This window comes from Oncorhynchus clarkii, chromosome 29 (genome assembly GCF_045791955.1).
Source record: "Oncorhynchus clarkii lewisi isolate Uvic-CL-2024 chromosome 29, UVic_Ocla_1.0, whole genome shotgun sequence".
Classification (NCBI taxonomy): Eukaryota; Metazoa; Chordata; class Actinopteri; order Salmoniformes; family Salmonidae; genus Oncorhynchus; species Oncorhynchus clarkii.
Window position 1 is genome coordinate 5460797 of NC_092175.1, and position 15188 is coordinate 5475984.

Consider the following 15188-nt stretch of genomic DNA (forward strand, 5'->3'; position numbering starts at 1 on the left):
TCCAATGTTGACCTAAATGACTAATGATGATAAATACAATCCACCTGTGTGTAATCAAGTCTCCGTATAAATGCACCTGCACTGTGATAGTCTCAGAGGTCCGTTAAAGGCGCAGAGAGCATCATGAAGAACAAGGAACACACCAGGCAGGTCCGAGATACTGTTGTGAAGAAGTTTAAAGCCGGATTTGGATACAAAAAGATTTCCCAAGCTTTAAACATCCCAAGGAGCACTGTGCAAGCGATAATATTGAAATGGAAGGAGTATCAGACCACTGCAAATCTACCAAGACCTGGCCGTCCCTCTAAACTTTCGGCTCATACAAGGAGAAGACTGATCAGAGATGCAGCCAAGAGGCCCATGATCACTCTGGATGAACTGCAGAGATCTACAGCTGAGGTGGGAGACTCTGTCCATAGGACAACAATCAGTCGTATATTGCACAAATCTGGCCTTTATGGAAGAGGGGCAAGAAGAAAGCCATTTCTTAAAGATATCCATAAAAAGTGTTGTTTAAAGTTTGCCACAAGCCACCTGGGAGACACACCAAACATGTGGAAGAAGGTGCTCTGGTCAGATGAAACCAAAATTGAACTTTTTGGCAACAATGCAAAACGTTATGTTTGGCGTAAAAGCAACACAGCTGAACACACCATCCCCACTGTCAAACATGGTGGTGGCAGCATCATGGTTTGGGCTTGCTTTTCTTCAGCAGGGACAGGGAAGATGGTTCAAATTGATGGGAAGATGGATGGAGCCAAATACAGGACCATTCTGGAAGAAAACCTGATGGAGTCTGCAAAAGACCTGAGACTGGGACGGAGATTTGTCTTCCAACAAGACAATGATCCAAAACATAAAGCAAAATCTACAATGGAATGGTTCAAAAATAAACATATCCAGGTGTTAGAATGGCCAAGTCAAAGTCCAGACCTGAATCCAATCGAGAATCTGTGGAAAGAACTGAAAACTGCTGTTCACAAATGCTCTCCATCCAACCTCACTGAGCTCGAGCTGTTTTGCAAGGAGGAATGGGAAAAGATTTCAGTCTCTCGATGTGCAAAACTGATAGAGACATACCCCAAGCGACTTACAGCTGTAATCGCAGCAAAAGGTGGCGCTACAAAGTATTAACTTAAGGGGGCTGAATAATTTTGCACGCCCAATTTTTCAGTTTTTGATTTGTTAAAAAAGTTTGAAATATCCAATAAATGTCGTTCCACTTCATGATTGTGTCCCACTTGTTGTTGATTCTTCACAAAAAAATACAGTTTTATATATTTATGTTTGAAGCCTGAAATGTGGCAAAAGGTCGCAAAGTTCAAGGGGGCCGAATACTTTCGCAAGGCACTGTATAGGGTGGAGGCAAATACCAACAGTTGACCAAAACATTAACCAAAAGAAAGCTTACAAATCACCTGGACCAAACATCTCTAGATCCTATTTGAAACATAAAACACTTACAAAACCCAACTAGACCAAACATCTCCAAACAATAACATAGATAGGAGTAAAAGATCTAGTCTGTAAAGAATAAAACACTTATAATCAATCATTATATTGTGAAGAAGCAATGAGCATGTAGTATTCCCACACATCCAGAAACAATCAGCTATTCCTCATCCTGATTCTTTAACATTTCAAAATATAATGTTACTTGAGTTATATTACCATATTTTACCTTTGTGTTTTACAATCATTACTTTATCAAATTGACTAACTCCTGCAGTTTCTAACACCCAAATAGTTTATTCAAATAACTATAGTGTTTCCCACATCCATCCCATTATCTCCATAATCCATCCCATTATCTCCATAATCCATCCCATTATCTCCATAATCCATCCCATTATCTCCATAATCCATCCCATTATCTCCATTATCTCCAGAAACATTCATTTATTCCCCCTTTCTTTTCTTTTTACAATAGTAAACCTAACATTATGAGGATCATTCAATTCATGTTCTCCCAACATATTTTTATTTAATTCACTCCTGCCTTTAGTGTTACCTAGTGCCAAACTGCATTCTATATTACACAAAGAAATAAGAAGAAATAATAAAGAAATAAGAACATTTGACATTTAACACATTCTTCAAATGATGCAAGTTCAGGTACTATCAAAAGATCAGACAAAGGTGATTTTCTACACAAAATACAATTGTCCATCCTAGGTTGATTTCTGCTGTATACTTAGCCCATTCGTACCACTCGTTCTTCACTACTTCTTCTCAAAATCAAATCAAATTGTATTTGTCACATACACATGGTTAGTAGATGTTAATGCGAGTGTAGCGAAATGCTTGTGCTTCTAGTTCCGACAATGCAGTAATAACAAGTAATCTAACTAACAATTCCAAAACTACTGTCTTGTACACAGTGTAAGGGGATAACGAATATGTACATAAGGATATATGAATGAGTGATGGTACAGAGCAGCATAGGCAAGATACAGTAGATGGTATCGAGTACAGTATGTACAAATGAGATGAGTATGTAAACAAAGTGGCATAGTTTAAAGTGGCTAGTGATACATGTATTACATAAGGATACAGTCGATGATATAGAGTACAGTATATACGTATGCATATGAGATGAATAATGTAGGGTAAGTAACATTATATAAGGTAGCATTGTTTAAAGTGGCTAGTGATATATTTACATAATTTCCCATCAATTCCCATTATTAAAGTGGCTGGAGTTGAGTCAGTGTCAGTGTGTTGGCAGCAGCCACTAAGTGTTAGTGGTGGCTGTTTAACAGTCTGATGGCCTTGAGATAGAAGCTGTTTTTCAGTCTCTCGGTCCCAGCTTTGATGCACCTGTACTGACCTCGCCTTCTGGATGATAGCGGGGTGAACAGGCAGTGGCTCGGGTGGTTGATGTCCTTGATGATCTTTATGGCCTTCCTGTGACATCGGGTGGTGTAGGTGTCCTGGAGGGCAGGTAGTTTGCCCCCGGTGATGCGTTGTGCAGACCTCACTACCCTCTGGAGAGCCTTACGGTTGAGGGCGGTGCAGTTGCCATACCAGGCGGTGATACAGCCCGCCAGGATGCTCTCGATTGTGCATCTGTAGAAGTTTGTGAGTGCTTTTGGTGACAAGCCGAATTTCTTCAGCCTCCTGAGGTTGAAGAGGCGCTGCTGCGCCTTCTTCACGATGCTGTCTGTGTGAGTGGACCAATTCAGTTTGTCTGTGATGTGTATGCCGAGGAACTTAAAACTTGCTACCCTCTCCACTACTGTTCCATCGATGTGGATAGGGGGGTGTTCCCTCTGCTGTTTCCTGAAGTCCACAATCATCTCCTTAGTTTTGTTGACGTTGAGTGTGAGGTTATTTTCCTGACACCACACTCCGAGGGCCCTCACCTCCTCCCTGTAGGCCACATATGTCAGAGTCAAGGCCCGCGGGCCACATCCGGCCCGCAAGAAGGTTTTTTACGGCCCCTGGGATGATCTTGATTTATTATTAGAACCGGCCCGCAGCAAGCCGGCAGCCCGCAGATCTTTTACACGCACCAATACTACATTTCCCACAATGCAAAGGTGACGCACCGAGCAGTAGGCTGCTTCATTTCAATATTTATTGGCACAGCAGTCGTCAGCATCACAGTAAAATTAACTTTCAGATACCCATCAAAAATGGCAAAACGGAAGGTGGATACTGAGAACCGGGGGTTTCAAACAAGGTGGGAGTCGGAGTATATGTTCACGAAGGTAGCTGGAAAACCTGTGTGTCTTCTGTGTGGAGAAAGTGTGGCGGTACTGAAAGAGTATAATCTGAGACGACATTATGAAACGAAACACGCGGACAAAAACAAGAATATGGACATGGAACAAAGGCTACAAAAGGCAGAGGAATTAAAACGAGGCCTCAAATCTCGACAGGCTCTGTTCAAAAAAGCCAAATCACAAGGCCAGGCTGCTGTCAAGGCCAGTTTTATTTTGGCAGAAGAGATCGCTAAATCAGCCCGGCCATTTACGGAGGGGGATTTCATCAAAAACTGCATGATTAAAGTTTGTGACGAAGTTTGCCCAGAAAAAAGGCAACTCTTTTTAAATGTGAGTCTGAGCAGAAACACCATTGCCGAGAGAGTAGACCAGTTGTCCATCAATCTAAAAGAGCAGCTTGTGAAAAAGGGAAAAGATTTTATTGCATATTCCTTGGCTGTGGATGAGAGCACCGACATTTCTGACATTGCCCAGTTGTCAATTTTCATCCGCGGAGTGGACTCCAACCTAAGCGTGACAGAGGAGTTTTTGGCTTTACGTCCTATGCATGGCACAACTACGGGGCATGATTTGTATGAAGAGGTGTCAAGATGTGTAAATGAGATGGAGCTGCCTTGGGAAAAACTCGTGGGTTTGACAACCGACGGAGCACCTGCGATGTGTGGACACAGGAGCGGACTGGTGGCGAAGATACGGGAAAAGATGCAAGAGGAAAACGCGACAGGTGAGCTGACAGCTTATCATTGTATCATACACCAGGAAGCGTTGTGCGGTAAAGCCTTGAAAATGGAGCATGTAATGAGCATCATCACGCGCACAGTTAACTTTATCAGAGCCAAAGGTTTGAATCACCGCCAGTTCAAGGCATTTCTGACGGAGTTAGAAACGGAGCATGGTGATTTGCCTTATCACACAGAGGTGCGATGGCTAAGCCAGGGAAAGGTGCTTCAAAGATGTTTCGAGCTTCGTGAGGAGATTTGTCTGTTCTTGGACAGCAAAGGGAAAGACACAACACAACTCCGAGACGAAATGTTTCTGTGTGAAATGGCTTTTCTGTGTGACATTACGAGTCATCTGAATGCAATAAACTTGCAGCTGCAGGGTCGGGATCGTGTCATCTCTGATATGTACAGTACAGTGAAGGCATTTAAAACCAAACTGACTCTGTGGGAGACGCAGATGCGGAAAGAAAATTTGAGCCACTTTCCCAGCTGCCAGACCATGAAAGAGAAGCTCTCTACCAGTGCGTTCCCGAGCACACAGTTGGCTGATAAAATAGGTATGCTTGCCGCTGACTTTCGACGCCGATTTGCTGACTTTGAAGCACAAAAAAGCAGGTTGGAACTGCTCGGTAACCCATTTGCTGTTGACGTGGAAAGCTCACCACCAAACCTCCAAATGGAGTTGATTGACCTCCAATGCAATGATGCACTGAGGGCAAAATATGCGGCAGTGGGTGCTGCGGAGTTCGCCCGTTTCCTCCCCGGCACAATGCCCCAGCTGCGCATCCAGGCTGCTCAAACGTTGTCTATGTTTGGCAGCACATACCTGTGTGAACAACTGTTTTCTTTGATGAACCTGAACAAAACATCACACAGAAGTCGACTTACTGCTGAACACCTCCACTCAATTCTGAGGATTTCTTCAGCTCAGAGCCTTACCCCGAACATTGATGAACTTGTGGAAAAGATGGGACACCACCAAGTATCACCCTCAACCTCAAACAAGTGAACATTACTGTGCAATCACATATTTAGAGTTTTTACTCAGTTCAAGTTTAAAAGTTAAAATTTAATATTTGTTTTCACTGCATGTTACTTCTCCTTAAACAAAGTGTTGTTTTTGATTAATAGATTTTTGCACTTTATTTTTTTGTATTTCAATCCAATTATATTTTAAAAATATTTCAGTTGAGTGGATGATAGAAAATTGCTATTATTGTTTTTTCTTTGAAGTAAATTTAGCCCACTTTTGCTAAAATAGAAAATATAGTCTACTGATGGTGCCTTGAATACCGGTTTCTTTCATTTAATGTTCATGTTATGGGGATATTTATATAAAGGAAATTTGTCTTTTGTGTCTGTTGAAAATTAAAGATTACTGACAGAGCCATAAGAAAATATTGCTTTATTTATCTGATCATATTGTAATATATTTGTTAGGTTTTCAGTAGGTTCAATTAGGTTCACTAGACTATATGCGTCATTTAAAAATTTTTCAATGAACATTCGAACAGTCCGGCCCTCGTCTTGTAGCTGATTTTTTTATTTGGCCCTCCGTCCATTTGACTTTGACACCCCTGCTGTAGGCCGTCTCGTCGTTGTTGGTAATCACGTGTGGTATCCTTGAGTGGTTCTGATTCTGAGATGGATGTCGCTTTTACAATGTTTTTGTCTTGAGGTATATCATTAGAGTTTGTCAAAAAGTTCCAAATGTCAGTAAAGAACCCTCCTGGTTCTGATGCTTTAGGTTTCTTTGTGGGTACATTGGACTGCTTGGTAAGGGCGGTTGATGTTATCTTAGTGGTAGCTACTGTGGTCTTCACAGCAGCTTCCACTGTTGTTGTCGTTCTAGCTACCACAGGCTCTTCCTGTTTAGGTATTGGCGTAAGACCAATTCTAATGACTGAGGTGCTACTCCCTTCGGTCAATCTAATTCTTCACCTTCAACTGGTTCAATCTGATTCTACTTCTTTGGTTAACGTCAGGTCACATCCCTTTGAGTCCCAGATGACTTCTCTCTTCGTTCGATGATGTGTCCATCCACCGAATGCAATCTCCGGTAAGGGTTTGATCCTTTTGTCTTCTGTTCTCCTGTTTCAGTTATGTGTTGAGGTGGAACAGAGATTCTAACCTTGTCAGTCTTTTTAGATTGTTTGGCTGGTTCCTCTCTTCTCTTCCTGTTTTCACCCTACATCTTGATTGTGCGTGAGTCTGTTGTTTCTATCCTAGCGTTCACTGTTACTTCTGTTATGTCAATGTCATTGTTCTTCTGTGGTTCTAACTTCAATTCAAGGAGACAATTCAAGAGCTGAAAAGTCAATTTTGGGGAAATCCCCATTTTCTTCAGCTTGCTGGACTTTTCCTCCTCTTTGTGGGGTCTCTCCTTCTGTTCCTTGTGAGGCCTCTCCTCTTCTTTCTTCTCCTGAGGCTCCCTCCTCAGGCCGGACTGGGCTTCCCTCTGGAAGGCTGTCAATTTTAGGGAAGAGATGTTCCCATTCTGCAGGTGGTACTTCGGGGTCCCACTGTGGAGGGCTTCTGTCAAAGAGGTCTGCCACAACAAGTATGTCATCAGAATATCAGGCATGTTACTTCCTCCCATCCCTGGACTCTCTGGCCCCACAGGAGTGAATTCTGGTTGTTCGCAGGTTCTCTCTCCAGTGTTGTCTCTTCTTTGTCTTCTTCTGGGTGCCTTAGGCGGTGCACCTGTCGTTTTTTTTTGGGCTTTTACTTGGTTCGCTGTTCTCTTGGCTCCTCTCTGGCGTCTCGATTGCTTTTGCTGTTCCTGCTCCTTCCGAGCTCCTGCCTGATGGATCAGCATCCTCTGTGTCCTCATCTCTATATGGTTGTCTACTGGCGATCTCTCAGACGAGTTACAGATTATGTAGTTATCAACATAACCCTCGCAGAGACCCCCACTCCAACAAACTATTTTAAGTAACTGTTATCCCTTGTTAACATATATTTCCATTTTATATTTTATATGCAGAATGAACAAAGCACATGTTGTATTTACCGAAAGACCATAACCCCAGGGAACTGATAATTTCTCCTATGAACCCATGTTAAATAAAAATAAACCATAGCCATTTCACATAGCTCCGGTCAGGGTTTGGAAGTGAAGGATTACATGTAATCAGTTACATGTAACTGATTAGAAAAAAACTGTAACTATAATCTGTTATGTTTGAAAAACTAGATGATTACTTCTAGTATTACTTTTAATTCAGAAAGGATGTTTGCGAACAAATTCTTGTTGGCACCTTTCTGTTTTCTCAATTACATTAAAATCAGCGTTTAATAAAGGATCAAGTGTATGTTTGTTTGCCTGAGAGAGTCTGACCAAAAGTCAGAGACCACTATGATACGTTTGATGGACCAATGGTGCTGCTGTCGGCATCCGAAGATGATCCAACTTGAATAAAGGTCAGGAGGACAGCAGTGGTGTAGTCTACGGGCAATAAGGATATGACCTATTATTGGTATCTACATACCGCATTGATGTAAATTACACTGCTGCGCTCACATTTAGCTATTTGCACCTTACGGATTGTGGTTGTTGTGGATAGCTGTTCACAAATGTATATTTGTATTTTAACCCAATAATGGTTGAAATGAAGAAGTTTAAACTGCCTAGCAATCATTGTTTTTGAGACCAGTGGACAGCCAGTGAAAAATGCGCTCTTGCAACAGCTGCATAGTGCAGATCCCAGCCCATGACATACAAGTTTGAGAGAGTTCCTCCATTCTAAACTCCTACTTGATATTGTGCTCCTTGCTGTCAAAAACAAGTACAACTGTATCGCTCCATCTAATTTCGGCTGATAAAAAAATAAGATCCATGCCTAACGGACATATGCTCAAACTCTTATCAAAGTGTCCCCTTCAAAAACATAAACAATAGGCCTATAACAAATGAAAATCCACGCCTAACGGACATATGCTCAAACTCGCACACTTATCAAAGTGTCCCCTTCAAAAACATAAACAATAGGCCTATAACAAATGCAGCATATGGCACACATTTTCCACATGCAAACTTTTCAGTAGTGCTCAAAGCATGCCATCCATGAGAGCAGCATTTATTTTTCAACTCGACACAATGAGCCCAATCTGTCCTCCATGACAACACAATTATAAACACCAGAGTATGCTAATAAGTCCTTTGTTTTGTAGTTGTGCTCAGGTAAAACAATTTGACCAATTCATATTTCCATATTTTTTCCAAGTCCTACTCCTACTCTACTCAAGGAGTATTAGGTTCATTGGAATGACTGGAAATCTGACTTTGGCTTTTAATGTAAAGATATATCATAATCGTATTATTATCTGTATAGAAAATAATTTGTTAGAAGAAGCCTACGTAACTAACCCATAAAGTAAAATGCAACATACATTTTTGGCCAGCTATGTGAACTCTAACATTGATTTATCAGCCTGCCATTGATGTCGTTCAATTGCTAACATTCGTTTTTCATCTAATTAATCAAAAAGTTACATTACTGATTACAATTTTGGACAGGTAACTTGTAACTGTAATGGATACATTTAGAAATGAACCTAACCAGCCCTGGCCACAGTACTACATCATATAGAGTCAGAGACAGAGAGAGTAGCAAAGGACAGAGTGGTAGCATGCTCTCTGCTTTGGAAGCTATAGCAGAAACTCTGTTAGTTTCTGACATAAAATTTTTCTGTGCCACCTTGAGTTATTCCTCCATAGCTCTGATGTAGTCACTCACTCACACACACACACATGCACGTATGAACACATGCACGTGCACACACACTCGCGCACACACACACACACAGACACACAGACACACACACACACGAACACACCTCCCCCGCACACCTCTTACCCATACACTTCTAATGCTCTGTATAATTGCCCGTTAACGAGAGTGTAAATCTCTAGTGGTATCTCACTCTACCATCACTAAGAGCAGCACGGAACATTAACTCTTAAAACACCGGTCTAAAAGTAAAAAACCTGGGCGTTTATCACAATGTACTATGAGAGGACTCACTGGGCACACACTGGATGAATTACATTTTGAATAGATCTTGAATTGTGCTCGGTTTTCTTCCCACCTCTTTCTTTCTTTCTTTCTTTCTTTCTTTCTTTCTTTCTTCTCCTCTTTCTCTCTTTCTTTCTTTCTTTCTTTCTTTCTTCTCCTCTTTCTTTCTTTCTTTCTTTCTTTCTTTCTTTCTTTCTTTCTTCTCCTCTTTCTCTCTTTCTCTGATGTTTGCTGTGTATCTTGATTTCCAAGATAGCGTAGCGGTCAGGTGTCTTTTGTCTTCATCTTGTCGTGTCCTGTATATATATCTTTTTGTGTCTTTTTATATATTTTTAGCTAGCTGCTCTCCGATTGGCTTCTCCTGGCTAACGTCTCTGTCCCGAAGCAAGCACCAATTAGCCTGGAGCTAACCTATGCTAGGCCCATCTCCCAGCTTGCTGAAGAGGTCCATAGCCACTCCTTGGGCTACAATACCTATTTTTGCCAATTGGCCCGGACCCCTTTTATTGCCGATATGGAGCCCTGCCGATCCTTCACGACTGGACTACTGACATAATCCGCCCGAGGGGCTTTCAACTGTCTCCCCTGTCGCGACGTAGCTGAATGCCCATCTGATAGCCTGCTTGCCGCAGCCCGCTAGCTGTCTAAAGCACACTGAACAGTTAGTTGAACAAGTCCAACAGCAAGTTTTTTTGGGCTACTATACCTATTATGCCAATTGGCATGGACCCTTCTACTACACGGAGCCCTGCTGATCCATCATGACTGATCTGCTGACCCGTGCCGTCCCTCTAAGGCCCTTCTGCTAGCCTGCTAGCCCCGGCCCGCTAGCATGTCTGAATCGCCATGTCTCCAGCTCGCCCAGCTACTCACTGGACCCAATGATCACTCGGCTATGCATGCCTCTCCCTAATGTCAATATGCATTGTCCATTGCTGTTTTGGTTGGTTATTATTGCCTTATTTCATTGTAGAGTCTCTAGCCCTGCTCAATACGCCTTAGCAAACCATTTAGTTCCACCTCCCACACATTCCACCGCAACCTCACCTGGTTGAAATGATGTTTCTAGAGTCGATATCTCTCTCATCGTCACTCAATGCATAAGTTTGCCTCCACTGTATTCACATCCTACCATACCTTTCTCTGTACATTATTACTTGACTCTATTCTACCGTGCCCAGAAACCTGCTCCTTTTACTGTCTGTTCCGAACGTACTAGACAACCAGTTCTTATAGCCTTTAGCCGTACCCTTATCCTACTCCTCCTCTGTTCCTCTACTGATGTAGAGGTTAACCCAGGCCCTGCAGTGCCTAGCTCCACTCCCATTCCCCAGGCGCTCTCATTGGTTGACTTCTGTAACTGTAAAAGCCTTGGTTTCATGCATGTTAACATTAGAAGCCTACTCTCTAAGTTTGTTTTATTCACTACTCTGCCAACCCGGATGTCCTAGCTGTGTCTGAATCCTGGCTTAGGAAGACCACCAAAAACCTTGAAATTTCCATCCCTAACTATAATATCTTCCGACAAGATAGAACTGCCAAAGGGGGCGGAGTTGCAATCTACTGCAGAGATAGCCTGCAGAGTTCTGTCTTACTATCCAGGTGGGTGCCCAAATAATTTGAACTGCTACTTTTAAAAATCCACCTTTCCAGAAACAAGTTTCTGCTCTGGACACCATATGTGAATTGTTTGCCCCCCATCTATCTTCAGAGCTCGTGCTGTTAGGTGACCTAAACTTGGAAATGCTTAACACCACGGCCATCCTACAATCTAAGCTTGATGCCCTCAATCTCACACAAATGATCAATGAACCTACCAGGTACAACCCCAAATCCATTAACATGGGCACCCTCATAGATATCAGCCTAACCAACCTGCCCTCCAAATACACCTCTGCTGTCTTCAACCAGGATCTCAGCGATCACTGCCTCATTGCAGGAACAGATATAGCGGTTCACTCCAGACCTGACTGCCCTTGACCAGCACAAAAACATCCTGTGGCGTACTGCATTAGCATCGAACAGCCCCCACGATATGCAACTTTTCAGGGAAGTTAGTAACCAATATACACAGGCAGTTTGAAAGCTAAGGCTAGCTAATTTGCATCCTGTAGCACAAACTCAAAAAGGTTCTGGGACACTGTAAAGTCCATGGAAAATAAGAGTACCTCCTCCCAGCTGCTCACTGCACTGAGGCTAGGGAACGCTGTCACCACCGAAAAATCCAAGATAATTGAGAATTTCAATAAGCATTTTTCTACGGCTGGCTATGCTTTCCACCTGGCTACCCCTAACCCGGGCAACAGCCCTGCACCCCCCACAGCAACTTTCCCAAGCCTCCCCCATTTCTCTTTCTCCCAAATCCAGATCGCTGATGTTCTGAAAGAGCGGCAAAATCTGGACCTGTACAAATCAGCCGGGCTAGACAATCTGGACCCTCTCTTTCTAAAATTATCCGCCGAAATTGTAGCAAACCCTATTAATAGCCTGTTCAACTTCTCTTTCGTATCGTCTGAGATCCCCAAAGATTGGAAAGCCTCTTCAAAGGGGGGAGACACTCTAGACCCAAACTGCTACAAACTGCTACAGAGCCATGCCTTTCTAAGGTCTTCGAAAGCCAAGTTAACAAACAGATCACCGACCATTTCCAATCCCACTATCTTCCCCGCAGTTCAACCTGGTTTCCGAGCTGATCATGGGTGCACCTCAGCCACGTTCAAGGTCCTAAACAATATCACACCTGTGGGTGAAAGAGAGTCAGACCAAAATGCGGCGTGGCTATTGAGATTCATGTTTAATAAAACAAAGTAAACACGAATCAATACAAAAACAATAAACGTAACGTGAAAACCGAAACAGCCTAAACTGGTGCAAACTAACACAAGACAGTTACAAGGACAATCACCCACAAAACCCAACACCAAACAGGCTACCTAAATATGGTTCCCAATCAGAGACAATGACGAACACCTGCCTCTGATTGAGAACCATATCAGGCCAAACATAGAACTAGACAAACTAGACATGTAACATAGAATGCCCACTCAGCTCACACCCTGACCAACCAAAACATAGAAACATACAAAGCAAAACATGGTCAGTACCCCCCCCCCAAGGTGCGGACTCCGGCCGCAAAACCTGAACCTATTGGGGAGGGTCTGGGTGGGCATCTGTCCGCAGTGGCGGCTCTGGTGCTGGATGTGGCCCCCACTTCACCATAGTCTTAGTCCGCTTTATTGTCTGCTTCCGTGGCCTACTAACCACGGCGACCCTTCTCAATGGACAGAGGGGCAGCTCGGGACAGAGGGGCGGCAGCTCGGGACAGAGGGGCGGCTGCTCGGGGCAGAGGGGCGGAAGCTCTGGGCAGAAGGGCGGAAGCTCTGGGCAGAGGGGCGGCAGCTCGGGACAGAGGGGCGGCAGCTCGGGACAGAGGGGCGGCAGCTAGGGACAGAGGGGCGGCAGCTCGGGGCAGAGGGGCGGCAGCCCGGGGCAGAGGGGCGGCTGCTCGGGGCAGAGGGGCGGAAGCTCTGGGCAGAGGGGCGGAAGCTCTGGGCAGAGGGGCGGAAGCTCTGGGCAGAGGGGCGGAAGCTCTGGCGCCTCTGGGCTGAGGGGCTCTGGCGGCCCCTGGCTGACTGGTGGCACTGGCGGCCCCTGGCTGACTGGCGGCACTGGCGGCACCTGGCTGACTGGCGGCACTGGCGGCCCCTGGCTGACTGGCGGCACTGGCGGCCCCTGGCTGACTGGCGGCACTGGCGGCCCCTGGCTGACTGGCGGCACTGGCGGCCCCTGGCTGACTGGCGGCACTGGCGGCCCCTGGCTGACTGGCGGCACTGGCGGCCCCTGGCAGACTGGCGGCACTGGCGGCTCCTTGCAGACTGGCGGCACTGGCGGCTCCTTGCAGACTGGCGGCGCTGGGCAGACTGGTGGCACTGGCGGCCCCTGGCAGACTGGCGGCACTGGCGGCCCCTGGCAGACTGGCGGCACTGGCGGCTCCTTGCAGACTGGCGGCACTGGCGGCTCCTTGCAGACTGGCGGCGCTGGGCAGACTGGCGGCACTGGCGGCCCCTGGCAGACTGGCGGCACTGGCGGCTCCTTGCAGACTGGTGGCACTGGCGGCTCCTTGTAGACTGGCGGCGCTGGGCAGACTGGCGACACTGTCGGCGCTGGGCAGACGGGTGGCTCAGGCGGCGCTGGGCAGACGGGTGGCTCAGGCGGCGCTGGGCAGACGGGTGGCTCAGGCGGCCCCTGGCTGACTGGCGGCACTGGCGGCCCCTGGCTGACTGGCGGCACTGGCGGCCCCTGGCTGACTGGCGGCACTGGCGGCCCCTGGCTGACTGGCGGCACTGGCGGCCCCTGGCTGACTGGCGGCACTGGCGGCCCCTGGCAGACTGGCGGCACTGGCGGCTCCTTGCAGACTGGCGGCACTGGCGGCTCCTTGCAGACTGGCGGCGCTGGGCAGACTGACGGCACTGGCGGCCCCTGGCAGACTGGCGGCACTGGCGGCCCCTGGCAGACTGGCGGCACTGGCGGCTCCTTGCAGACTGGCGGCACTGGCGGCTCCTTGCATACTGGCGGCGCTGGGCAGACTGGCGGCACTGGCGGCCCCTGGCAGACTGGCGGCACTGGCGGCTCCTTGCAGACTGGTGGCACTGGCGGCTCCTTGTAGACTGGCGGCACTGGGCAGACTGGCGACACTGTCGGCGCTGGGTAGACGGGTGGCTCAGGCGGCGCTGGGCAGACGGGTGGCTCAGGCGGCGCTGGGCAGACGGGTGGCTCAGGCGGCGCTGGGCAGACGGGTGGCTCAGGCGGCGCTGGGCAGACGGGTGGCTCAGGTGGCGCTGGACAGACGGGTGGCTCCGGCAATGCTGAAGAGGAAGGCTCTGGCAGCGCCGAATAGGCGGGAGACTCCGGCTGCGCTGGAGAGGAGGGAGCCCCTGTAAGGATGGGCCGGAGAGACAGCCTGGTGCGGGGGGCTGCCACCGGAGGGCTCATGCGTGGAGGTGGTGACGGATAGACCGGGCCGTGCAGGCGCACTGGAGCTCTTGAGCACCGAGCCTGCCCAACCTTACCCGGTTGAATGGTCCCGGTCGCCCTGCCAGTGCGGCGAGGTGGAAAAGCCCGCACTGGGCTATGCAGGCGAACCGGGGACACCGTGCGCAAGGCTGGTGCCATGTAAGCCGGCCCAAGGAGACGCACTGGAGACCAGATGCGTAGAGCCGGCTTCATGGCACTTGGCTCGATGCCCGCTCTAGCCCGGCCGATACGCGGAGCTGGAATGTACCGCACCGGGCTGTGCACCCGCACTGGGGACACCGTGCGCTCCACCGCATAACACGGTGCCTGCCCGGTCTCTCTCGCCCCCCGGTAAGCACAGGAAGTTGGCGCAGGTCTCCTACCTGGCTTCGCGCCACACTTCCTGTGTGCCCCCCCCAATACATTTTTGGGGCTGACTCTCGGGCTTCCATCCACGCCGCCGTGCTGCCTCCTCATACCAGCGCCTCTCCGCTTTCGCCGCCTCCAGTTCTTCCTTGGGGCGGTGATATTCTCCTGGCTGAGCCCAGGGTCCTCTTCCGTCTAATTCGTCCTCCCAAGTCCATCTCTCCAAATAGTGCAGCCTCAACCACTGCTGCTGCTGCTGCTCCTGCTGCTGCTGCTGCTTTTGCCGTTGCCCGTTACCACGCCGCTTGGTCCTGTTGTGGTGGGTGATTCTGTAACGGTTT